Source organism: Malaclemys terrapin, chromosome 11, assembly GCF_027887155.1.
Source record: "Malaclemys terrapin pileata isolate rMalTer1 chromosome 11, rMalTer1.hap1, whole genome shotgun sequence".
Taxonomy (NCBI): Eukaryota; Metazoa; Chordata; order Testudines; family Emydidae; genus Malaclemys; species Malaclemys terrapin.
The window spans coordinates 68,549,753-68,575,232 of NC_071515.1; the positions used below are offsets into that span (position 1 = coordinate 68,549,753).

General features: G+C 40.4%; 1 protein-coding gene across 3 annotated transcripts in view; it reads right to left on the reverse strand.

Annotated features, from left to right (window-relative positions):
- Nucleotides 1-25,480, reverse strand: part of KALRN (kalirin RhoGEF kinase) — a 732,870-nt gene that overhangs the window by 614,800 nt on the left and 92,590 nt on the right. The window lies entirely within an intron of this gene.

Genomic DNA, 25,480 nt, shown 5'->3' on the forward strand with positions numbered 1-25,480 from the left:
TGGGAATAGGAGGAGATCCAAATCATTTAAAGAAAACAGACATAAATGGGTATCAAGTTGGCCACTCCAGAATCATTAATCAAATTCTGAAAATGTAGGCCTAAATCATGACTGAATGGGTGCCTTGCTGGGGTCTCTCAGCTGTGCTCTAGTAGACTGTACATTGAGATGGACATTCCCAATCCGGGCCGGCTCCAGCATTTCTGCCGCCCCAAGCAAAAAAAAAACGCGATCGGCGGCGGCAGTTCAGCGGCAGGTCCTTCGCTCCTAGAGGGAGTGAGGGACCTGCCGCCCCCGAATTGCCACAGGTGCCGCCCCTCTCCCTTGGCCGCCCCAAGCACCTGCTTGTTAAACTGGTGCCTGGAGCTGGCCCTGTTCCCAATCCCAGTTCTATTCCCAATCCTAACACTGATTCATGGTGATGCCTCAGGCAAATTGCTTATCCTCTCATTCCTTCATTTTTATCTATCTGTATAATGGTGGTGATAATGCTTATCCACCCTCCAAAGTGTTGGGAAATTGAGATATGCAAAGCACTATGTATATTCAAAGTATGTTATTATTTATTAATTTGTAAAATAGAAGGTGTGCTTATAACTTTTTTTGGTTAGGAACCAGATGAAACGCAAAACCCTCTTGACAGAGCTGTTAGCTCAACTTCTATTCTGTTGAAAGTAAAAATAAAAGCTCATGCTAATACACATGAAAATGACAAATGTGTGAAGAATATGTTGGTTCAGACTTGACTAGGAAGCTATAGTTTTTCAGATGGTAAGAGACTAATACAAAGGGCACCTCTGGGGAGAAAACATACTGAAAGAAATATTCAACAGCTGCTCATCTACTCATTGCCTTTCACTACCAGTGCTTATAGGGTTCCCCCCCATCCCCCCAAATCAAGTCAGTGTCGGCTAATCATGATTATAATTCAAAGCTGCACTCTTGTTTCAGCTCAAGAACTGGCTGCAAATTGAGATAGTCTTTTCTTGCATTTTATTTAGGTTATTTTTGGGAGATGAACAGTAGATCTCAGTACTCTAAATCAGAGATCACTATGTTGACAACTTCAAGCTAACTTAAAAACTGACAAAATGTTCAGACGCAGTGCATAATCTCCTCCACTAGGCTTCCTAGGTTCCATTCCTAGTTATGCCACAGATTTCCAATGTGACCTTGAACAAGTCACCCTATGTCTCTGTGCTTCAATTGACCCATCTGTAAAACAGGTATAATAACAATGCCTACAGCATCACAGGAGTGCTATGAAGCTAACATTAGTTAAATGTTTTGATGACTTTGCTATACTTCATGTAGCACCTTTAATCCAATGTATAGAAGTCACACACAATGAAAGCAAGAGTAAGAAAATCCATAGGATCCTGTTAAAAATGTATTATTATTGACATACTGACTGAATATATTCAAACTTATTAACCCTTGACATAACTTTTCCATGCTATCCCTGTGCATGGAATGACCTCCCAATCCCAGTCCCTACCCTTTCCTCATTAAAATACCTCAGTTCCTCTGCAAGGTCCAGTAATTCATATCAATCAATTGCCATACCCATTATATTTTTTAAAGAGAAAGAATGTGATAGATTGAAGTTAAGCGGGTAAACGAAAGAATAATCAAAGCAACATTTTCCATAGAATCACAAATTGTAAGGCAAGAAGGGGCCATGTTGATTATCAGCAACCTGACCTGCTGCTTAACACAGGCCATGGAACTCCACCAAATAATTTCTATATAGAATCCAATAGCTTGTGGTTGAATTAGAACATACCTTTTAGAAAGACATCCAATCTTGAATGAAAGACTTCACATGATGAAGAATTTACTACATCCATTAGAAGTTGTTCCAATGGCTAATTAACTCACTTTTTAAAAAAAAATTGCACAATTTGAACTTCTCAGGCACTAACTTCCAGCCATTGCATCTTGTTATACCTGTGTCTGTTAAATTAAAGAGCCTTTTAGTATGAGATATCTTCTCCCTGTATACATCCTTAAAGAACATGATCAAGCAATCTTCCAGTCTGCTCTTTGTTAAATGTAATAGATTGTACTCCTTAAGTCTCTCACCGTAAGGCAGGTTTTCCATCCCTCTAATCATCCTTCTCTGAACCCTCTCCAATTTTTCAATGTTCTCTGTAAAGGGTGCCAAAACAGTGTTCTCACCAGTACCATATACAGAGAGATTATCATCTGCCTGCTCCTGATGGATATATTCTTGTTTATACATACAAGAATCATGTTAGTCTGTTGTTAACAAAGACTATAGCTCTTTTCAGAGTCACTGCTTTATAGGATACAGTCCCCCATCCTGTAAGTATGGTCTATACTCACTCTGTTTGTAGATACATGACCTTGTATTGGCTGTACATAAGTGCTCTATTCTAATTCCTCCCCTGGGTCTTCCAGCGTCTCTGGGCTTATCTGTCTGCTTTTAGGATCTGATCCCAAAATGCGCTCCAGATAGATTCAGAAGTTCACTGCAAAGTGGAGCTCTTTACAGTACTGGACCTTTAAATCGTACAGTAGAACCTCTGAGTTACAAATACCAGAGTTATGAACTGACCAGTTAACCACACACCTCATTTGGAACCAGAAATACACAATCAAGTAGCAGAGACACACAAAACACAAATACAGTACAGTACTGTGTTAAACTACTAAAAAAAAGGGGGGTGGGGAAAGAAGCATTTTTCTTCTGCATAGTAAAATTTCAAAGCTGTATTAAGTCAATGTTCCATTGTAAACTTTTGAAAGAACAACCATAATGTTTTGTTCAGAGTTACGAACATTTCAGAGTTATGAACAACCTCCATTCCTGAGATGTTTGTATCTGAGGTTCTACTATAAGATCTTCAGGGCAGAGACTGTCTTGATGTGCCTTGTAAAGCTGCCTCAATTACTCTGTCAAGCTAAAATTAATTTGTTTACATATCTGAAATTATGTTCATTCAAGCAGCTCACACATGTAATTATTTAATTTTTATCTATTTCTTATATATTTTAGTGATGTTTCATTTCCCTGTTGCACTGCTATGGGCTACTATCATGTAATACAGCCTTGTCTCGCATAGGCCAAAAATTACCAAAGAAAGAAAATAAAGGCACAGTGGGCCACTTATTTATATGGTACCATAAATGTACAGAGGGTTGTACAGAACTTCGCAGCTCTGAAGATCTTATAGTTGAACACAGACAAATACAATACAAGGCATGATAGTTTAGTTTGTGCAGAGACATCTGCAGTGGGGCATTCAACCCGCAAAGTCTTTGTAGAAGATGCTGGTCATATATCCACTTGCCTATTTTGCACACACAACGTGTCTATCTGCCTGTACATATTGGTGGGACAGGTCAAGATGCACCTCCACTCTGCTCCACCCCATCAATCCTCCACTGGTGGAGGGTCCACTAAGCATCCACATCCATGATGCAATGGGAGTTGCCCGACAGCAGTTTTAAGTGGCATTGGGGCTACATCCAGCCCTGATGATGAGGGAGCCATAACTACTCCCTGCTTGGACCAAGCTTTGCTCAACACCAATAGAATCTAGCTGTAGAATCTAGACTCCCTTTCTCTGCTTCTGCTTAAGGTCGGAAATCCATACCCCAGAGGTTTATGAATCAATAAGTAGTTAAAAAGTTGCAGGAAATTAATATTACAATAAATGGATAGACACCTCTCTCTCACACAGCTGTGTCAAACCGCCTCAAAAAATTTGCTTCCTCCTTACAGCTAGAGAATACAAAATGAAGCACCTGTGTGTGTTACCACTGTGTATCAATATTTGCCAACGCCTATTTTCTGTACTTTGGATGGGTTCAAAAGAGGATTGATTGGAGAAAGGGAATGCAGAGCACAATTGGGGACATTTACCAGACAAAGGAGCATTGGTCAGACACAAACCCCATACTCTGAGCATCATTTTATCTTGACCATCAATCACAGCCAACACGATAATCAGACTATTAAAAACAGCATTGTAAGAAAAATATTTCCTTGGGTCAGCATTGTGAGAAAAATATTTATGATCATCCTTTCTCCGCAGCTTGATTAACTAGTCAAGTGCTGCCTAGAATAGCGTACCAGTTACACTGGGAAAAATGCATGTATGATGCTGCTCCATATACACAGTACACTCTCTTTAACAAGGAATGCAGAGATGACAGCCTGCATCACAAAGATTAATAACTTGCAGGATTGTATCACTGTTTATTGTATCGCTTTGATTGCTGGCTTTCTCATGTTTCACTGTATTATGCAAGTGTCTGCATAATTGTACCACAATACTCTGCAAATACGGAAATATTCAGCCCGCCCATGCTCAGTACCAGTATCTACAGATGCCAGCCAAATACCTGATCAAGAGGAGCATTACAAAAACTAACCCAACTTTTGTATGTAATAAGGTGAAAGGGAGCTTATTCTCTTAGAACCACTTAAGGCTACTGCAAATGATGGAATTACTACTGATCTAGTACAGTCGACACATTTCTCCCCATCTCACTAGAGAAACTCAAGGAAAAACAAAGTGTTGGCAGTAGGGATGGGCAAGAAGAAAGATACATTTCCAGAATAGCATGTGTAACACTGCAGCCCATATTCTGCACGGTGATATTATAATATGATTATGACATCATTATAATGTTTTTATGCAAGATAAGTCATGTGAGGTGTCACTGGAAAAGTTATGATTTGCTGAATATGATTATGCAATGGTATGCATGTATCATTTTTGTATCTGAAGTTATGAATATTTACTATGTAACTGTATTTCAAATGTAGTTACACCTGTGTAATGCCCCTAGACAAGATGCTTTCTGTCTAGATTGCTGGGTGGGGAAGAGTCTATTCAGGGCAAGAGCCATTACAATAGGCCTTAGGAGAAGCTTATCTCCCATCTGGGGAGCTTTTCTGAGAACGCTGACACAGACAGCTGCCAAGCAATGACTGCTATGACTCTACAAGGACATGTGACCAGACCACATGTGTCTGGCCTCCATCTTGGGATGTCAGTATATTTCCACAGACTGGCATGGGAACCAAGCTTTGGGAACAAAAGCTATATAAGGCAGAGAGTGACATCATCCATGGTTCTTCACTCCCCACACAAGAAGACTCCTGGAAACACCTGAGGAACAAAGACTGAACTGGGGGAAGTGCTGGACCCAGGCTAAAGAGATTTCTAGCCTGTGAATGAAACATTCCAAGCTGTAAAGCAAGTGCAGCTTGCCCCTTAAGAATCTGCAGCCTGCTTGTATCATCTCTTAGAGTGAGAATCTACTAATCCAATCTATTTACTATATTAAGCTTAGTTTGTGTTTTTTGTTTATTTGCTAGATAATCTGCTTTGATCTGTTTGCTATCACTTATCACTTAAAATATATCTTTTATGGTTAATAAACTTGTTTTTGCTTTATCAAAACCCTTGAGTTGGAGTGAAGAGTGTGGGAATCATATCTCAGGGGCAAAGGCAGTTGCATATTCCCTTCCACATTGAGGTAGGGGGTGAACAGTTCCCTGTGCAGCACAAGATGGTATATTTTGGGTTCATATTCCAGAGGGGGTGCGTGCATGGGGAGCTGGGACTTGCCTTGGCTGTAGTCTTCCTCTGCAGGGGCTGGTCAGAGAGTTGGGTGTGACCCTACCTGTATGAAGACTGCTGAAAGTGCAGGCTGGAGGGCTTTGCAGATTGTCACAGCAGTACAGTGGGAGAGGGAGCCTAGGCTGGGGGGTCAGGGGCTCAGTGGTACCCCAATTCCAGTTGGCACCTCAGTGGAACCCGTCAGAACATGAATCAGCCATCCAATATTTGCCATCAGTATTCAGATATCTGGTGTCCAACCTTTGATCTGCTTCTGCTGGAGATCTCCACCTCCAGTCCCCAGCATCATCCTTCCTCATATGTCCAGGAGAGGTATACAAACAACACCCGTCCTGCTGCTGTCTCCCACCTCTATCCTTTGGATCAGGTTCGGATGTTATTCCTTTTCAGGGGCCAAATATTTCCTCGTCACGTTATGAACAAACCCAAATATAATCTGAACCAAAATGGTCTGTTTTCCAGCACTAGTTGGCACAACTTTTGTCTCATGTGGAACAATAAGCCAGGACTGCTTGCATAGGATTTGGCTTTTGTAACACAGAGATAATACCGAGATTCAACAGTTTTTTTCTGATTTATTAATCTATACCATTTTAAAAAGCATGTTCTTAAATAAACATACTTGTTTGTCAAGTGGAAAGATGGGGCATAAAAACTAAGTTGCAAGTGAATTCAGCAGGAGGGGAATTAATTCTCTTTGGAAACAAAAAAAACCCTAATCTTCCAAGCAGATGATAGATTTGATGCTCCTGGAAACATTACCATTACATTGTAAAATATAACTGAGCAGAAGATAGATGAATAACTGAACAATAAAAACTTTGTGGGCCTAATCCTGCAGTCAATGGGAGTTTTGCCTGTGCAAAGATTTCAGGAAAAGATCCTCTTATTTACCCCTGGAATTTTTGAAAATACCTTACATCTTGTATAAACACCAACGGCCACTTTGTGGGTGGGCCCCAAGGAGTCTGCTGTCCCTTTTCCACCCTGGACAAGGCTCAACCACAATTTCAGCTATTGAGCTCCATCCAGCACAAGGACTGTCTAGGGCACAATGTGGGCACTAGCCATCCTCAAAAGGCAAGAGATTAGGGCACAATGCTTCAGGGAGCTCCCTCTGGGATAATGCAGATCAGTGATATCTTCTGCTCAGGACTGGGGCTCATTGGTACAATTTAGCCTCTAGGATTTTGGCATATGTTTTTCATAAAAAAAATTAACACATGCCTAGGGAGCGAAATCCCCACTACCTTACTCAGAAACTGTTCAGTCCTTATTTCAATGGGAGTGTTGATTGAGTGAGCACATGGGATTTGTCTCACAGTAAAAAAAGAGAAATGAGGAAATGTTAAGAAAACCAAAGCAAGGAAACACCGATGACAGTACACTGGTCAATTGGAAGCATGTTACGGACTATTCTGATGAAGATCACAGTTGTTATCCTAGAGGCTGAAGCACCAAGTTTAACTGAAATATTGAAACCGAGATATGAGAGGATGAATGATGATATACATTAAGGTGTCTGGCCCTGACAACACAACACAATTCATTAGATCATATGGCTTTATGCTTTTTAAAGAATGGGAATATTGCCTTATCAGGGGTTTTAACTGAGACAGGACGGGGGCTGGTTTTGGTTCCCATTTCCATTTGGAAAAATAACTCACTGCTATAACAGGAGAGGTTCAGCTTTTCTCTTTCCCTCTGTACTACTTTTGAGTTGCTTCATGAATCCAAAGCCTAGCACGCTGTCTTTCTGACATCCACCTCCTGACTTGCTCTTAGTTAGCTACAGAACTTAAACAGCAGGAGACCTTCTTGAGGGAGCAAAGCACTTCATGAAAAGGCTTCCCTGCAGTTAATGGAGAAAAGGGCTTTTAAAGGGATAGTTTTCCAGCAACCGGCTTGGAGAGGAAATCAAGTTTAATTTTCTCTTTAAACAATCTTTTAAGAGCAGAATGTTCATTTACCTTGTATAGTAGCTTAAATCTTAGTGGAAGGGAATTCATCTACATTTATTGTACATCTGGACCTTATGTAGCTTGCTAACAGCTTAAAAACATAGGCCAACATTCTGACCTGATTTAAATAGGTGTAGCTCCACTGGAGTCAGTAGAGCTCTGCTGATTTGCATCACTGAGAATCTAGCCACATTCTAACATTTTTCAATTCAAAACCAACATTTTATGCAACCAAAGAGCAAAATGATGGCATTTCAGTTTATAACAGCCTCGACCAATAATATCTATACTAGGAGCTTCAAAAGGGCTAATATCCTGAAGCTGAGGAAAAGTATGAGTGAAATCATAGAATATCAGGGTTGGAAGGGATCTCAGGAGGTCATCTAGTCCAACCCCCTGCTCAAAGCAGGACCTAATCCCCAACTAAATCATCCGAGCCAGGGCTTTGTCAAGCCTGACCTTAAAAACCTCTAAGGAAGAGATTCCACCACCTCCCTTGGTAACCCATTCCAGTGCTTCACCACCCTCCTAGTGAAAAAGTTTTTCCTAATATCCAACCTAAACCTCCCCCACTGCAATTTGAGACCATTGCTCCTTGTTTTGTCATCTGGTGCCACTAAGAATAATCTAGATCCATCCTCTTTGGAACTCCCTTTCAGGTAGTTGAAAGCAGCTATCAAATCCCCCCTCATTCTTCTCTTCTGCAGACTAAATAATCCCAGTTCCCTCAGCCTCTCCTCATAAGTCATGTGCTCCAGCCCCCTAATCATTTTTGTTGCCCTCTGCTGAACTCTTTCCATTTTTTTCACATCCTTCTTGTAGTGTGGGGTCCAAAACTGGATACAGTACTCCAGATGAGGCCTCACCAATGCCAAATAGAGGGGAATGATCACGTCCCTGGGATCTGCTGGCAATGCTCCTACTTATACAGCCCAAAATGCCATTAGCCTTCCTGGCAACAAGGGCACACTGTCGACTCATATCCAGCTTCTCGTCCACTGTAACCCCTAGGTCCTTTTCTGCGGAACTGCTGCCTAGCCATTCAGTCCCTAGGCTGTAGCAGTGCATGGGATTCTTCCGTCCTAAGTGCAGGACTCTGCACTTGTCCTTGTTGAACCTCATCAGATTTCTTTTGGCCCAACCCTCTAATTTGTCTAGGTCCCTCTGTATCCTATCGCTAGCCTCCAGCGTATCTACCATTCCTCCCAGTTTAGTGTCATCTGCAAACTTGCTGAAGGTGCAATCCACGCCATCCTCCAGATCATTAATAAAGATATTGAACAAAAACGGCCCCAGGACCGACCCTTGGGGCACTCCGCTTGAAACCGGCTGCCAACTAGACATGGAGCCATTGATCACTACCCATTGAGCCCAACGATCTAGCCAGCTTTCTATCCACTTTATAGTCCATTCATCCAGCCCATACTTCTTTAACTTGCTGGCAAGAATACTGTGGGAGACCATATCAAAAGCTTTGCTAAAGTCAAGGAATAACACGTCCAATGTTTTCCCTTCATCCACCGAGCCAGTTATCTCATCATAGAAGGCAATTAGGTTAGTCAGGCATGACTTGCCCTTGGTGAATCCATGCTGACTGTTCCTGATTACTTTCCTCTCCTCAGAGTGCTTCAAAATTGATTCCTTGAGAACCTGCTCCATGATTTTTCCAGGGACTGAGGTGAGGCTGACTGGCCTCTAGTTCCCTGGATCCTCCTCCTTCCCCTTTTTAAAGATGGGCACTACATTAGCCTGTTTCCAATCATCAGGGACCTCGCCCGATTGCCATGAGTTTTCAAAGATAATGGCCAATGGCTCTGCAATCACATCTGCCAACTCCTTTAGCACGCTCGGATGCAGTGCATCCGGTCCCATGGACTTGTGCTCGTCAAGCTTTTCTAAATAATCCTGAACCACTTCTTTCTCCACAGAGGGCCAGTCACCTCCTCCCCATACTGTGCTGCCCACTGCAGTAGTCTGGGAGCTGACCTTGCTCATGAAGACAGAGGCGAAAAAATGGATAAGGAGGAAAAGTTTAGACACAAAATGTGAATGAAAATTGGGAGTTCTTTAAGAAGTGTTTATTAGAGGGCCAAAAAGATGTGATTCTACAATCAGGACAACTTTGGCTAAAAGCCCATCCTGGTTCAGTGGCAGAGGGAAGACAATTAGAAATAAAAAAAGAAACATAACTGGGAAAAGGGGGAAATAGATAACTATCAATATAAATTAGGATTTATAACGTGCAGAAAATTGATTAGGGAAAAATCTACTTGTGACAGGGCAGAGGACAACAAGAAGGAATTTTTTGTATATTAGGAACAAAAGAAATCCTAGCAGTGGTATAGGTTGATTACTAGATGGAGAAGGTAAAATTGTTAATAATGATTCAGAAAAGGCAGACATGTTCAATAAATATTTCTATTCTCTATTTTGAAAGTATGAGGACATACTCCTATGACAGGATGATGAAGTACTTTGCAGTCCATTAACAACTGAGAAAGATGTTAGACTGCATCTATGAGGGATAAACATTTTTAAATCAGCAAGCCCATATAACCTGTACCCTGGAGTCCTAAAAGTGATGGCTGATGACATTTCTGGCCCAATGATATTAATTTTTAATAAATCTTGGAATGCCAGGGAAATTCCAGAATACTGGAAGTGTGTTAATGATATGCCAGTAACCAAAAAGGCAAGCAAAATGACTAGGATAACCTGAGTTAATCCTGGGCAAAATCATCAATCATCATGTCCTTCTTACCATATTTCTAAGTGGAAGGGCCTTCCCAGTTAGAAGGGAGGGAAACTTTAGGATAGTCATGTTAAGGAGAGGGGGATTCTGGTATGGAAGAGACTGAGGCCCACTCTTTTAGATTAAGCCTCACAACATGCCTGTGAGTAGGTATGATGATAATACTTTATCCCCCATTTTACTGATAGAGAAACTGAGTCTCAGAGGGATTAAGTAATTTGTCCAAGGTCACACAACAAGTCAATGTCAGAGCCCAGACTAAAATGCAGGTCTGCAAACTCCCAGCCCTGGGCTCTAATCAGAAGAACATACTGGCTCCCTGTAGCTACTAATCAATACATTTTGTGCAGGTTCTCCCAAAACTTCCTCTGTTCCATAGATTATGGAGATGTCTCAGTGTCCGTCTCCCAAACCCTTTGAAAGCCTATTAATGATTTCTATGAACTGATTACTCTGTTTGCAAATGACAGACTATACAGGCTATTGAAAATTTAGACTTCAAATATTTATCCACCTTGCTAGTTATATCACATCCATCAGTATGAACAATGACATTAAAATTCTTGACAGTATTCGATAGTCTAGGAACAACACAATAATTAAATAATCTTTTTAGGTATTCAGTCAGGACTCTGAACTCTGTTTATTATGTAAAGGGATTTATTTTTACTTTAATAAAATTCAATTTTAAAAATTTAAATCCATGGCATTGTAGAAAAGATTTATAATGCAAATGACCAAGGCAAAAAGACTGTTATGGAGAAGGCAGAAAATTAATTACAAAGGCTTAGTGACTTTGCACGTAATATTATCATGGTTATTTTCATAAGTTAAAACTGGAAACTGATTGTAATTATTGTGGCTGTCTAGGCTTACTGATTTTGATAGACCTCTGGCAATTGCACTTTTACGGGTTAATGAAAGGAGCAAATTACTCAAGTATCACATTATAAATAAAAGCATGACGTTATTTAAAGCACAGTGAAATCCATAAAATGGACCCTTTGTTATTGGGCAATATCCCATTTTAGAACATCACCCCAAAATATCCCCAAGTTTACTTAGTCACTTTTGGCTCCACTCTTACTAGGAGATCACGTACATTAAACAATTGATTTTTATCAGGCTCTTGCATGATCATTTAAGGTAGGCTTCATAATCACTATATTTATTGGTACTATCAAGATTTTAACTGTCCATCATTATTATTTCTTTAGAACCACAGACCATGAAAGACTCCAGCATAAGATGGAGATCTGAAGTAAACCGTAAGAGGAGAGGCAAGTTAACTGTTATTTAAATAAACATAATTAGTGTAACTTACATTTCACAAATTGCAGGAGACTGTACAAGAGGGGGAATTTATGGATTAGCAGTATAAATAATAGTCAGAAAGTTACAGGCAAAATAAAGTGCTTTCTGCTTGAAGAGTCTCTCAAAATCAGTTTCTCCCCACCCACAAGGTAAGGTCATTCTAAAATGCACAAGGCTGAAAACGCTTTCACGGAAGTTAGAGTATATTTTAAATAAAAAGTAGCAAATTCAGACCTGTTATGAGATGATGCTAGGTCTCAATTTTGTCCCAAGAGCACAATCCAACCAAAAGACATAGCCAAAGTTATCTTCCTCATCCAAATCAGAGCATATCACGCCTATAATTCAGTCACTCCATTGGCTTCCGCTTACCTACCATCACAAGAGTAAATTTTTCACCCACGCTTGCAAGGCCCTGCACAACTGTGCTCTGGGCTACATCTCAGATCTCAACTCCTATTACATTCTCCCTCACCATCCTTGCTTGAGTAACTACACAAGCCTCAATGCCCTTTTCATTTCCTTCTCTCATTCTGGTCCTTATACCTTCTTCCATGCAGCATCCCTATGCATGGAATAGCTTCCCCAATCCTAGTACAAGACTTCATTCCCTCTTCATTCAAATCCCTCCAAAAAGCTCACTTCTTCCACAATGAGAATGATCAGATTAAGAACATATATATTTATGTATATATTTAAATTATTGAATGGGATTCCTTCCTCTGGGCCTCACAGTGAGTGTTCTATTTTGCTGTATCCTAGATTGGAAACTCCCTGAAGAAGGGACTGCCTAGATAGTTGTGTCTTGTACAATTTTGTGATTGTTATCAGTGTTTAACAAATAAATAATAGTAATAATACACATCATGACCCAAACAAAACATCTAAGATGAAAATGCTTTTTATTTATTGTACAAGACAAGTATCTAGGCAGTCCCTTCTTGAAAACTCTAGTTTTTTGACAGATAACTTAGCAATTACCTGACAGGAGCCCTGTATCTAATTGCTCTATAAAAGAAAGAAAAATAAATAAATATTAGAGCCACTCAACTTTAACAACATGTTCTGACATCTTGTAGCAAGTCACTTAAGGGACACTGGTTAGGTTTAAAATTTTAATGTACACCTCTACCCCGATATAACGCGGTCCTCAGCTGGAGCCTCTGGCCCTTTAAATCCCCACCCAAGCCTGGCTGCTGGAGCCCCGGGCTCCGGCAGGGCTGCAGGGAGCCCCAAGCCCTTTAAATCACCACCGGAGCTCCAGCAATGGGGCTCAGGTGGCGCTTTAAAGAGCCTGGGGCTCCCCGCAGCGGCTGGAGCCTCTGGCCTTTTAAATCTCTGGCAGCTGGGCTAAGGCAGGGATTTAAAGGACCCGGGGCTCCACACAATTTCGGATATAACGCGGTAAAGCAGTGGCGCTCAGGCAGCGCTTTAAAGGCCCTGGGGCTCCCCGCTGCTTTACCACATTATATCCGAATTCGTGTGATATCGAGTCATGTTATATCAAGGTAGAGGTGTATATTCTTCTTTTATTACTAACTCTGTGGAGAGAGACACCCCATCAGGACTCCTGGGTTCTATCCCAGCTCTGGGATGAGAGCGGGGTCTAGTGGGTTACGGCAGGGAGCAGATACATCTGGGTTCTATAGAAGAACATCAGAATGGCCATACTGGATAAGACCAATGGTCCATCTAGCCCAGTATCCTGTCTTCCAACAGTGGCCAATGTCAGGTGCTTCAGAGGTAATGAACAGAATAGGTAATCATCAAGTGATCAATCCCCTGTCGCCCATTCCCAGCCTCTGGTAAACAGAGGTGAGGGACATGCAGAATATGGTGTTGGATCCCTGCCCACCCTGGCTAATAGCCATTACTGGACCTATCCTCCATGAACTTATCTGGTTCTTATTGGAACTCTGTTATAGTTTTGGCCTTCACAACATCCCCTGGCAAAGAGTTCCACAGGTTGACTGTGAAGAAACACTTTTTTGTTGTTTTAAATCTGCTGCCTATTAATTTCATTCGGTGACCCCTAGTTCTTGTGTTATGTGAAGGAGTAAATAACATTTTCTTATTGAACTTTTCCACACCATTCATGATTTTATAGACCTCTATCATATCCCCCCTTTAGTTATCTCTTTTCCAAGCTGAAAAGTCCCAGTCTTTTTAATCTCTCCTCATACAGAAGGTGTTCTATACCCCTAATCATTTCTGTTGCCCATCTCTGTACCTTTTCCAAATCCAACATATCTTTTTTGAGATGGGGTGACCAAATCTGCATGCACTGTTCAATATGTTGGCATACCATGGATTAATACAAAGGCAATATGATATTTTTCTCTTATTATCTATCCCTTTCCTAATGATTCCCAATATTCTGTTTGCTTTTTTAATTGCTACTGCACATTAAGCAGATGTTTTCAGAGAACTATCCACAATGACACCAAAATCTCTTTATTGACGGGTTCAGTTAATTTAGACCCCATCATTTTGTATGCATAGTTGGGATTATATTTTGCCAAGTGCATTACTTTTCATTTATCAACATTGAATTTCTTCTGCCATTGCATTGCATAGTCACCCCTGTGACAGTGTACCCCATAAGGCTTTATGGGGGGGGGTGTGCTTATAAATGTATGTATGACATAACTGGAATATGTTTTGTGCTGCCTGTGCCATGTAATATATCTCCGTAAAGGTTATGGTCTACTATATCTATTCATCCTATTTGTACATATATATCATTTTCTACTTGAGGTTAAGAATATGGGCTGTATGCTGGCTTGGTTTCTAAGTAAGCTTTGTGAGGCATTTAATCTTCTTTAGGAAGGAATTCGCCAGGTTAAGTACCTGATCAGAAAACACTTGGGGAACAATGCATCTTGGAATGCTCCAATCCACATAAGAAGTTTTCCTGGAGACATGCAAGATACCATGTGGACAATGGCTTCGGCCTGTAAAGACTGAGTCATGCAGGGACATGTGACTTGCCCAGGTGACTCCAGAACTCCATCTTGAAGCTGGACTTTGCATAGAAGGGAGGAGGGGGGTCTCCACCCTCAAGAGAGAGTCTATTTAAACCTGTGGGAGACCCCTCCATTTTGTCTTCAGCTGGCTAAAGAAGGAGCCTCTCCACCCCCCCAGGATACTTCAAGGAAACTGAAACAAAGGACAGTAACTGCAGGGGTTGTGAGTGATTGCTGGACTCAGGCTAAAAGGAGATTAGCCTGTAAAAGGGAGCATTCTGGAACTGTGAGGAACTTATCTGTATTTAGTTTGATTAGACATAGATTTGCGCATTTTATTTTATGTTGCTTGGTGACTTACTTTGTTCTGTCTGTTACTACTTGGAACCACTTAAATCCTATTTTCTGTATTTAATAAAATCACTTTTTATTTAGTAATTTACTCAGAGTATGTATTAATATCTGGGGGAGCAAACAACTGTGCATATCTCTCTATCAGTGTTATAGAGGGCGAACAATTTATGAGTTTACGCTGCATAAGCTTTATACAGGGTAAAACGGATTTATCTGGGTTTAGACCCCATTGGGAGTTGGGCAACTGAGTGCTAAAGACAAGCACACTTCTGTGAGCTGTTTTCAGGTAAACTTGTAGCTTTGGGACAAGTGATTCAGACCCTGGGTCTGTGTTGCAGCAGACGGGAGTGTCTGGCTCAGCAAGACAGGGTGCTGGAGTCCTGAGCTGGCAGGGAAAACAGGAGCAGAGGTAGTCTTTTGCACATCAGGTGGGAGCTCCCAAGGGGGTTTCTGTGATCCAACCCGTCACAACCCCATTTTGTGAGATCCCTTTGTAACTCTTCGCAGTGTGCTTTGGACTTAGCTATCTTGAGTAATTTTGTGTCATCTGCAAATTTTACCACCTCACTGCGTACCCCTTTTTCCAGATCATTTATGAATATGTTGAACAGTACAGACCCCTGAGGGACATCACTATTTACCTCTCTCCATTCTCACCTTTTATTCCTACCCCTTGTTTCCTATCTTTTTACTGAAGTGCCTGGCCGTGCTTTCAGGTTCATCTAAGGATCCTTACTTTACTTTAATGATACGCCTTTTGTTATCTTAGTCACCCTGCCTCTGTTTATAAACAAACTCGTGGCTCCAAAGGCTGTGCTGCTCCCAGCTTCCAAAATCATCACATATCACACTCAAGCTGTTGCAGTTAAGAGCTGCAGCTGGGGCTAGGGTGAGTAGACCTCCCCTATGAAACTGGGGGGGAGGGGCTAGAGCCCTCCCCTGCCTCAGAGGTTCTATGATAGCACCAGAAGATTTTAAATGAATACAAAATGAGATCAAAACTATTCCACACTGAAATGGTATGTGGCACCATGTTGATATGTCAAATTCTAACATTACTTAACTTGTCAATGGCTGCTACATCTACAACCACCTTGTCTCAGAGACAATACTGTAAATTCCACTAGAAAAGAATTAAAGCATGTATAGTCCTATTCCAAGCATCCAATTACCCCTATGGTTTCAAGAGAAAAGATTTCCCAAGACAGAAGAGTACTGCAAGATCTGTTTTGTGTACTCTGGAAGCCACACATCTGTGATGCCAAGAGGTTTAGTTAACCACATTAAGAATAGATTTGCTGTACAAAGCTGGTGGCGCTGAACCTGAAAGCAATGTTTAGAGAAAGAATTCAGTTCTTGTGCTAGCCCCAGTAAGAACCACCATCCAGCCAATTTAATATCAACAGCAGTGATTTTAACAATATGCCATTTAACCAAAATGTCTGGATCTCTGGGCACAGCAATTTCATAATCCAAAGAGAAGCTTCCACTGCAGCATCCCCTTAGAAAGGGGGGGGGAGGGAAATGGGCCCCTACCATCTGTATTTAATAAAATTACTTTCTATTTAGTAATTCACTCAGAGTATGTATTAATACTTGGGGAAGCAAACAACTGTGCATATCTCTCTAACAGTGTTATAGAGGGCGAACAATTTATGAGTTTACGCTGCATAAGCTTTATGCAGGGTAAAATGGATTTATATATCTTTTGCATAAGGCGGGAACTCTTTGTCTCTCTGGGTTTCCACCCCCCCTCACTGGAAAAGCACCAGGTTAAAGATGGATTCCAGTTCAGGTGACATGATCACATGTCACTGCAAGACTTCATTACTCACTTGCCAGCACACACATATACAGGAAGACTCACAGGTAAATACAGCCATCTGCAGACAATGGGAGTCATCCAAAGAAGTGGGCTGTAGTCCACGAAAGCTTATGCTCTAATAAATTTGTTAGTCTCTAAGGTGCCACAAGTACTCCTGTTCTTTTTAATGGGAGTCATCAAGATTCCAAACCATCATTAATGGTCCACACTTTACACAATTACAATAGGCCCTCAGAGTTACATTTTATATTTCTAGTTTTAGATACAAGAGTGGTACATTTATACAAATCAGATGATCATACTCAGTGGATTATAAGCTTTGTAATGATACCTTACAAGAGACCTTTTGCATGACGCATATCCCGGTTACGTTACATTCACTTATTACCGTATTTTCTCTAAAACTATCTCAGTTACATTATATTGACTTATTATCAAGTTTTTATAAAACCATATAGACTGCACAACGTCACAAAGATTTTCTCTCTTCATTTTTTTCCTGTATTTATTACCTAAGAAAAAACATCTACCTCTCCTAAATAAGTATAGAAATATTTCCCCATGCTCTGTGGAATTTATCAATATAATACTACACCACAAACTGTAGACTATGGTGACTGCATTGGCCACACAGTCAGCCACTAATAGCCTAGTAATGAACACCTTGGTATGGCTGATTGCTGTGAGAATAAGGAACCCTTTACTATGTCATCTAGGAGATGCACAAGCCCTAGGAATTAACCCTTTGTTCTTCCACCTCTCTACACTTCATTAGTTGTCTCATCTTAAAACCTTACAATAGGTTCTCCTTTACCTGGAGACTGCTTGCCTCTCCTTTGGTTCCATTCACTTTCTATTGGTTCCTGCTTCCCTGGAAGAGAGTGACCATGGAAGATAGCTCTCCACATTGTTCTGATGTGCTAATGCCGCACAAGGCAGTAACCTAGATCATCTGTGTCTAAAGTAAGCTCTGCCTCAGCAACTCACCCCAATTACGGAGAGAACAGAAACACCCCAGTAGGTATGACTTCAAAGGAGGCTAGGATTTCATCCATAAACTGTAATAACTAAAGAAAACAAGCACTAGGTGAACAAGTTAATGAAAGACTCAAACAAACAAGATGTTAGGCTGTATTAAGAAAGAGATTGAAAATAATACTGAAAATATAATTAATTTATATAAATAGTGTAGACAGTACTCCCTTACCTTGAATACTTCTTAGTCAACCATATCTAAAAAAGTACAGAAGAAACAAAAAAGATCCAGAGAAAGGCAATAGAAAATCAGAAGCATGGAAAAACGTCCACATGAGGAGAGATTTAAAAGATTGCAAAAGTTAGTTTAGAGAAGAGACAAATAAGAGTTTATATGATAGAGATATACAAATTAAAAATGTTACAAAGAAATGGCTCCCATTTACCTTTTCTCATAATATAGAAACAAGGGGAATGTCACTGAAATTAAAACTGATAAAAGGGAATAATTTTTAACAAATGCATATTTAATCAGTGGAACTCACTGCCACAGTGAGGCAAAAAATCTAACAGGATCTTTTTAAAAAAAGATTAAACATTTGTATGAATAATATCATCTGCAGTTACATTGCAAACACTAGCTTCAGAGAGAAATTTGTAAGAGATATCAGCCCTCTCGCTTCAGGACATAATCAGTCACTAACCTATGGGAGCTAAGAAGAAACTGCTCTAGGTATATTAATGCAAAAATGTCCATTACAGGGATCTACCGCTTCTTGTGAAGCATGTAGTACTGATCACTCCAAAGACAGGATGTTGGACTAGATGGATTATTGGTCTGATACGGTATAGGACTTCCTATGTTCCTACATCCCCCAACATAATCTAAATCATTACACTTGAGAAACAAGCAGAAAGTGCATTTTACATTTGAAATTCCCCTTTAACATTTTGTCCCTTCTAAAGTTGATTCTGCTTAGAGAAGTGACATTTCCTAGATGCCATAGGAAAATAAATGTGAAGATTTATGGTGAATCTGCTGATGGCTCCTTGGCAAACTGCCAGGAATGCAACCGGTGGCTATCAGTGGCCCCTTCTGTCACTGTCAGAATCCATTTCTCCCCCAGGCCTTAGCAAAAAGAAAAGATTCTGCTGGTGTGTGAGACAGCGATATCAGATCATTATCAGTCCCCCTGTACTGCTCATGGATAACTGGAATGGTTTAAAGTACTCCAATAAATTAAAGAGGACAAGCAGACACAAGCTCTTATCAAGGCTTGGATGAATTTTAAGGGGTAGGGGGAGCAAGTAATTGTAATACCTAAAAAATGACTGCTGCAGAAACTCTCCTGTTCTGCTATCACTGAGGAGGCAAATAAATATGTTTTATCGATAGCTTGCAGACTTACAGCCATCAGGAACAACTTGTTGTAACTGTATGGCTGTATTCACATCTATTAGCTCAACGCCACTGATTCCATGCTATCTAATCTGATTACACAATTTAAAGGACCCTATTTCTTGTTCAAACAGCAGGCAAAGTTGTTATTATAACATTTGTTCTAAGCAAACAGATTTAGAGATGTGTATTGACAATGAACAAAGACTACATTGGCTAGATGATTTCCTTAACCATACTGCCTTTTATTCCCCAATCAAACTTTCCTTGCTGGCTTCTGTCACTTAAGTTTAAACCAATGGGCTATTTGCATTTTACTATGATGAATACAGGTCTTAGCACTCCATTAAAAAAGGTCAATTTCTCTTAAGATGTTTATAGACCCACATACTACCCAATCTTGAAGTTTCCTGTAAATGGTAGTCATCTTATTTGAACCAGGATGCTAACAATAGACTGCTCTTCATTTATTATGTACTACACTGTAGCTCAAATTTACTGACGCGGTCTTGCTCCTCTGACAAGCTACTCCAACTTGCTTTGTTGTCCCTTCTGGCTGCTTCTAGTCACTTTCAGTTTGAGGACGCTGCAGACTTCTGATGAGATTACAGTAAATGGGCTCTAATCCCAGTTTGCCATCTTTTTCAGCAAATCAAAACAAAAGCTTTGGGGCCAGATCCTCAGGTGGTGTAAATGAGCACAGCTCCCTTGACTATAGCCACACTGATTTATACCAGCTGGGGAGCTGGTCCTTTATCCCAATCACTCCTAATATCAAGTGTTGTGAGTTAATGAATGGAAGGAAGACAGGACTGATAGTAGAACACTAATTTTTATTATCAGTGAAGTCTAATTTGCTTTTTTCATTTCCATTCCCCCACCCCCTTGGCAGGCTTTTTAATGTTTCCAATGTAAAAGACAGAAAGATAGATATTTTGACACTGAAGAATGAACAAATTAAGATTGTCCAATCATTGAAATTATGAGAATCACCTGTGGAGCCCTAGTTATTTCAAATGAATCATAGCTAGACAGGACATAGATAACAGAAAGCATCAATAGTGCCTCATATGCTCTATGAGAAGGATACAGCTGATATACTGCGAAAAACAGGTATAAAAGACAAAATCGAAATGACCGTCACTGATACTACAATTCCATGGATTGGCACCTATCAGTCTCCATTCTCCCTTTTCCTAGAACCTGCACTGGCTCACCACTCCCCTGGGTTTCTCCATAGGCTAGGAACAAGTAGGATCTGCAGGCACTGCCGCTCCTCCACTTGTGGAAGTGGAAGGAAGAACGGGAGTCTCAGCTGGTAACACTTCACAGCACAGTCCCCTCACCTACTTGACACTGCATAGGAGACCATGGCTTACAGAAAATCTCTGTCATGTCAACATATGCTTTTAGGGACCTTTAATCCACAGATTACTGACACAACACTACACAGGTTTTTTAAGAGCAGCTCCAGAGCTGTTGTATCAACATGAGCCTCCTCAAGTTCACACAGATAATGGGGCACAGTCTTTTTCACACATTATTTCTCAGAGATATATAATAGCAACTGCTCTAAAGTTTGACTAATTATGTTTCCCTCCATCCTATCTGTGCTCTGATTTGTTACTGTTTTCCTTACTAGTGCTCATCTGAGCACACTTGTTTGTTCTTATAGGGATGAGCTGCTAGTACTTGATTTTTCGTAAGCTTTTTCTCACAAACAAACTTTAAAATGTCTGATTTTTAATTTCAGACTGTCAGAACTGGGGTTGTAAAAAACATAGATTGATCTACATGATTGGAATGTTGGTGTGGATGGGTACAGCTTGCTCAGGAAGGATAGACAGGGGAAAAAGGGAGGAGGTGTTGCCTTATATATTAAAAATGTACACACTTGGAGGTGGATGAGGCTTTTTTCAAGCAACTAACAAAATCATCCAAAGCCCAAGATTTGGTGGTGATGGGGGACTTCAACTATCCGGATATATGTTGGGAAAATAACACAACCGGGCACAGACTATCCAACAAATTCTTGGACTGCATTGGAGACAACTTTTTATTTCAGAAGGTTGAAAAAGCTACTAGGGGGGAAGCTGTTCTAGACTTGATTTTAACAAATAGGGAGGAACTCGTTGAGAATGTGAAAGTAGAAGGCAGCCTGGGTGAAAGTGATCATGAAATCATAGAGTTTGCAATTCTAAGGAAGGGTAGAAGGGAGAACAGCAAAATAGAGACAATAGATTTCAGGAAGGCAGATTTTGGTAAGCTCAGAGAGCTGATAGGTAAGGTCCCATGGGAATCAAGACTGAGGGGAAAAACAACTGAGGAGAGTTGGCAGTTTTTCAAAGGGACACTATTAAGGGCCCAAAAGCAAGCTATTCTGCTGGTTAGGAAAGATAGAAAATGTGGCAAAAGACCACCTTGGCTTAACCACGGGATCTTGCATGATCTAAAAAATAAAAAGGAGTCATATAAAAAATGGAAACTAGGACAGATTACAAAGGATGAATATAGGCAAACAACACAGGAATGTGGGGGCAAGATTAGAAAGGCAAAGGCACAAAATGAGCTCAAACTAGCTACAGGAATAAAGGGAAACAAGAAGACTTTTTATCAATACATCAGAAGCAAGAGGAAGAGCAAAGACAGGGTAGGCCCACTGCTTAGTGAAGAGGGAGAAACAGTAACAGGAAACTTGGAAATGGCAGAGATGCTTATTAATGACTTCTTTGTTTCGGTCTTCACCGAGAAGTTTGAAGGAATGCCTAACATAGTGAATGCGCATGGGAAGACGGTAGGTTTAGCAGATAAAATAAAAAAAGAACAAGTTAAAAATCACTTAGAAAAGTTAGATGCCTGCAAGTCACCAGGGCCTGATGAAATGCATCCTAGAATACTCAAGGAGCTAATAGAGGAGGTATCTGAGCCTCTAGCTATTATCTTTGGAAAATCATGGGAGATGGGAGAGATTCCAGAAGACTGGAAAAGGGCAAATATAGTGCCCATCTATAAAAAGGGAAATAAAAACAACCCAGGAAACTACAGACCAGTTAGTTTAACTTCTGTGCCAGGGAAGATAATGGAGCAAGTAATTAAGGAAATCATCTGCAAACACTTGGAAGGTGGTAAGGTGATAGGGAACAGCCAGCATGGATTTGTAAAGAACAAATCGTGTCAAACCAATCTGATAGCTTTCTTTGATAGGATAATGAGTCTTGTGAATAAGGGAGAAGCTGTGGATGTGGTATACCTAGACTTTAGTAAGGCATTTGATACGGTCTCGCATGATATTCTTATCGATAAACTAGGCAAATACAATTTAGATGGGGCTACTATAAGGTGGGTGCATAACTGGCTGGATAACCATACTCAGAGAGTTGTTATTAATGGTTCCCAATCCTGCTGGAAAGGCATAACGAGTGGGGTTCTGCAGGGGTCTGTTTTGGGACCAGCTCTGTTCAATATCTTCATTAACGACTTAGATATTGGCATAGAAAGTACGCTTATTAAGTTTGCAGATGATACCAAACTGGGAGGGATTGCAACTGCTTTGGAGGACAAAGTCATAATTCAAAATGATCTGGACAAATTGGAGAAATGGTCTGAGTTAAACAGGATGAAGTTTAACAAAGACAAATGCAAAGTGCTCCATTTAGGAAGAAAAAATCAGTTTCACACATAAAGAATGGGAAGAGACTGTCTAGGAAGGAGTACGGCAGAAAGGGATCTAGGGGTTATAGTGGACCATAAGCTAAATATGAGTCAACAGTGTGATGCTGTTGCAAAAAAAGCAAACATGATTCTGGGATGTATTAACAGGTGTGTTGTGAGCAAGACACAAGAAGTCATTCTTCCGCTCTACTCTGCTCTGGTTAGGCCTCAGCTGGAGTATTGTGTCCAGTTCTGGGCACCGCATTTCAAGAAAGATGTGGAGAAATTGGAAAGGGTCCAGAGAAGAGCAACAAGAATGATTAAAGGTCTTGAGAACATGACCTATGAAGGAAGGCTGAAAGAATTGGGTTTGTTTAGTTTGGAAAAGAGAAGACTGAGAGGGGACATGATAGCAGTTTTCAGGTATCTAAAAGGGTGTCATAAGGAGGAGGGAGAAAACTTGTTCACTTTAGCCTCTAAGGATAGAACAAGAAGCAATGGGCTTAAACTGCAGCCAGGGAGGTCTAGGTTGGACATTAGGAAAAAGTTCCTAACTGTCAGGGTGGTTAAACACTGGAATAAATTGCCTAGGGAGGTTGTGAAATCTCCATCTCTGGAGATATTTAAGAGTAGGTTAGATAAATGTCTATCAGGGATGGTCTAGACAGTATTTGGTCCTGCCATGCAGGCAGGGGACTGGACTCGATGACCTCTCGAGGTCCCTTCCAGTCCTAGAATCTATGAATCTATGAATCTAGAATTAAACATTAAAAAGAGGGTTTTATTGCTTTTTTATCCCACCACCTCAAACAGACTGATTTTTTAAAATATTATAATTATTGTTTGGCATCAAAAAGAGTGATCTCACACTTTAAATACACAGAAAGAATTGAGGTATTTATTTTAAAAGGAACAAAGGCAGACATGCACTCCTAGAATGGATTTAATTTTTTAAAAAGCACGAGAGTTTGAGTTTACCAACATTGGCAAAGTCACAATAAGGGTAAAAAGACCTGAGCCAAAGTCCAGTGGAGTGAACTGAAATGCTACCATTGGTTTCAATAGATTTTGACCTTACTAGGCTTACACCCCAAATCCTGGAAGGTACTGGACATCTGCAACTCCCAAAGAAATCATTGTGAATTGCAAATTTTCAGTACTTCTCGGGATCTGCCATAAATGAATGCTGGTAGTGGCGTGCGTTTGAAAAGCCTAGTCTTCTCCAGTGCTTGCTGATACAGTGCCTGGCTTTAGCCAGCACTATTAGTTTCTGACTTATACAAGCACTACATGCAATCACAAAATAAAAAAATAAAAAGAATAAGCAAAGGAATCCCAGGATGAAATTTTGGGTGCTAATTACAGATTGGGTAACAATTCAGATAAAATAATGTGATCCTTCATCCTAAAATGTAAACCCAAACTGGAGCCGATTGAAATGTTTTGAAGTTAAAAATATTGATGATTTTTTTAAAAAAAATTGAAATTCTAGAAACAGAAAAAACTATGACAATTGTCATGGATTTTTTTTTCAACCAGCTCTAATCCTACTCTAATGGATATTGAGATTTGGAAAAGTTCCAAGTTTTCACCTCCTTTGTATTTCATCATCATGTTACCTCTTTACTTCCTCGTTCAGGAATAAAATGGAAGCAGAAGAGCCAAAATATTGAAAAAGAGGCTTGAGTTGGTCTGATGGAAGGCTCTATACAATGCAAAATCTATTATTAATTATACTATTATTGTTATTATTACATACAAGGTTTGGTCCAGTTGACAGAAATTCTTTGGTAATCAAAATAACATTTTGAAAATGTCTTGCAACTAGGAATGATGTGAGGACACAGATGATAATGTGAAACCAGTCTCCCTGAAAACAGTAGATGATATCATAAACTCTTAATACAGAGCAAGTATCATTTTTCTACATTGCTTTTCACTTTCTCATAATTGTGATATCAGCTACTACATAGGGAACACAAATTCTTAACCTGGGACATGAGAGGTAGGTTAAAGGAAACCAATTTTACATCACTGCTTCAAAAGCACAGGCCAATACCATCTGAGTTAAAGAATGCTCTTCCTAGTGGTACAGGGCTTTGAGTGACATATAGCTGAGGAGCTCTGATTCTGTGCAGTAGAGGACAGTGGAACACATACATACTATAAAGTTCACTAAACTATAAATGCATGTTGTACCCGAAGAATGGGAGCTTGATTAATGGAATCCTTCCCTTCTCCAAATATTCAAATTCTCCTGCAGAACCATCCCCAAGGGCAAGATCCTGCCATTGCCTCTGTTGTACAGAAGCACAGCAAAAGCAGCAAAGTAAACTCAACCCAATATAATGTTGCTGCTCCTACTAGGGGCAAACTGGGTCCAATTCTCTCCTTCTCCGCAGCCATGTATGCCAATCTGCTGTTTAAAAAATGGGCAGAAACTACACCCAGGGAATATTCCCACAGTAAGAAACTGCCAAAGTGGAAGAGTCGACCAATGGTGGGTCCCCTCCCAGCTCTGGGGGAAGGCCAGAGTGCTGTTTTATTCTGGCTGTTCTCTGCTGGTTGATGTAATGCTGAGTGAAGGATCATCAGAGGCACAGCAGCAGTTGTGGATGCATTGTGGACACAAGAAGAACAAAACCTTGTGTTTGAGCCATTA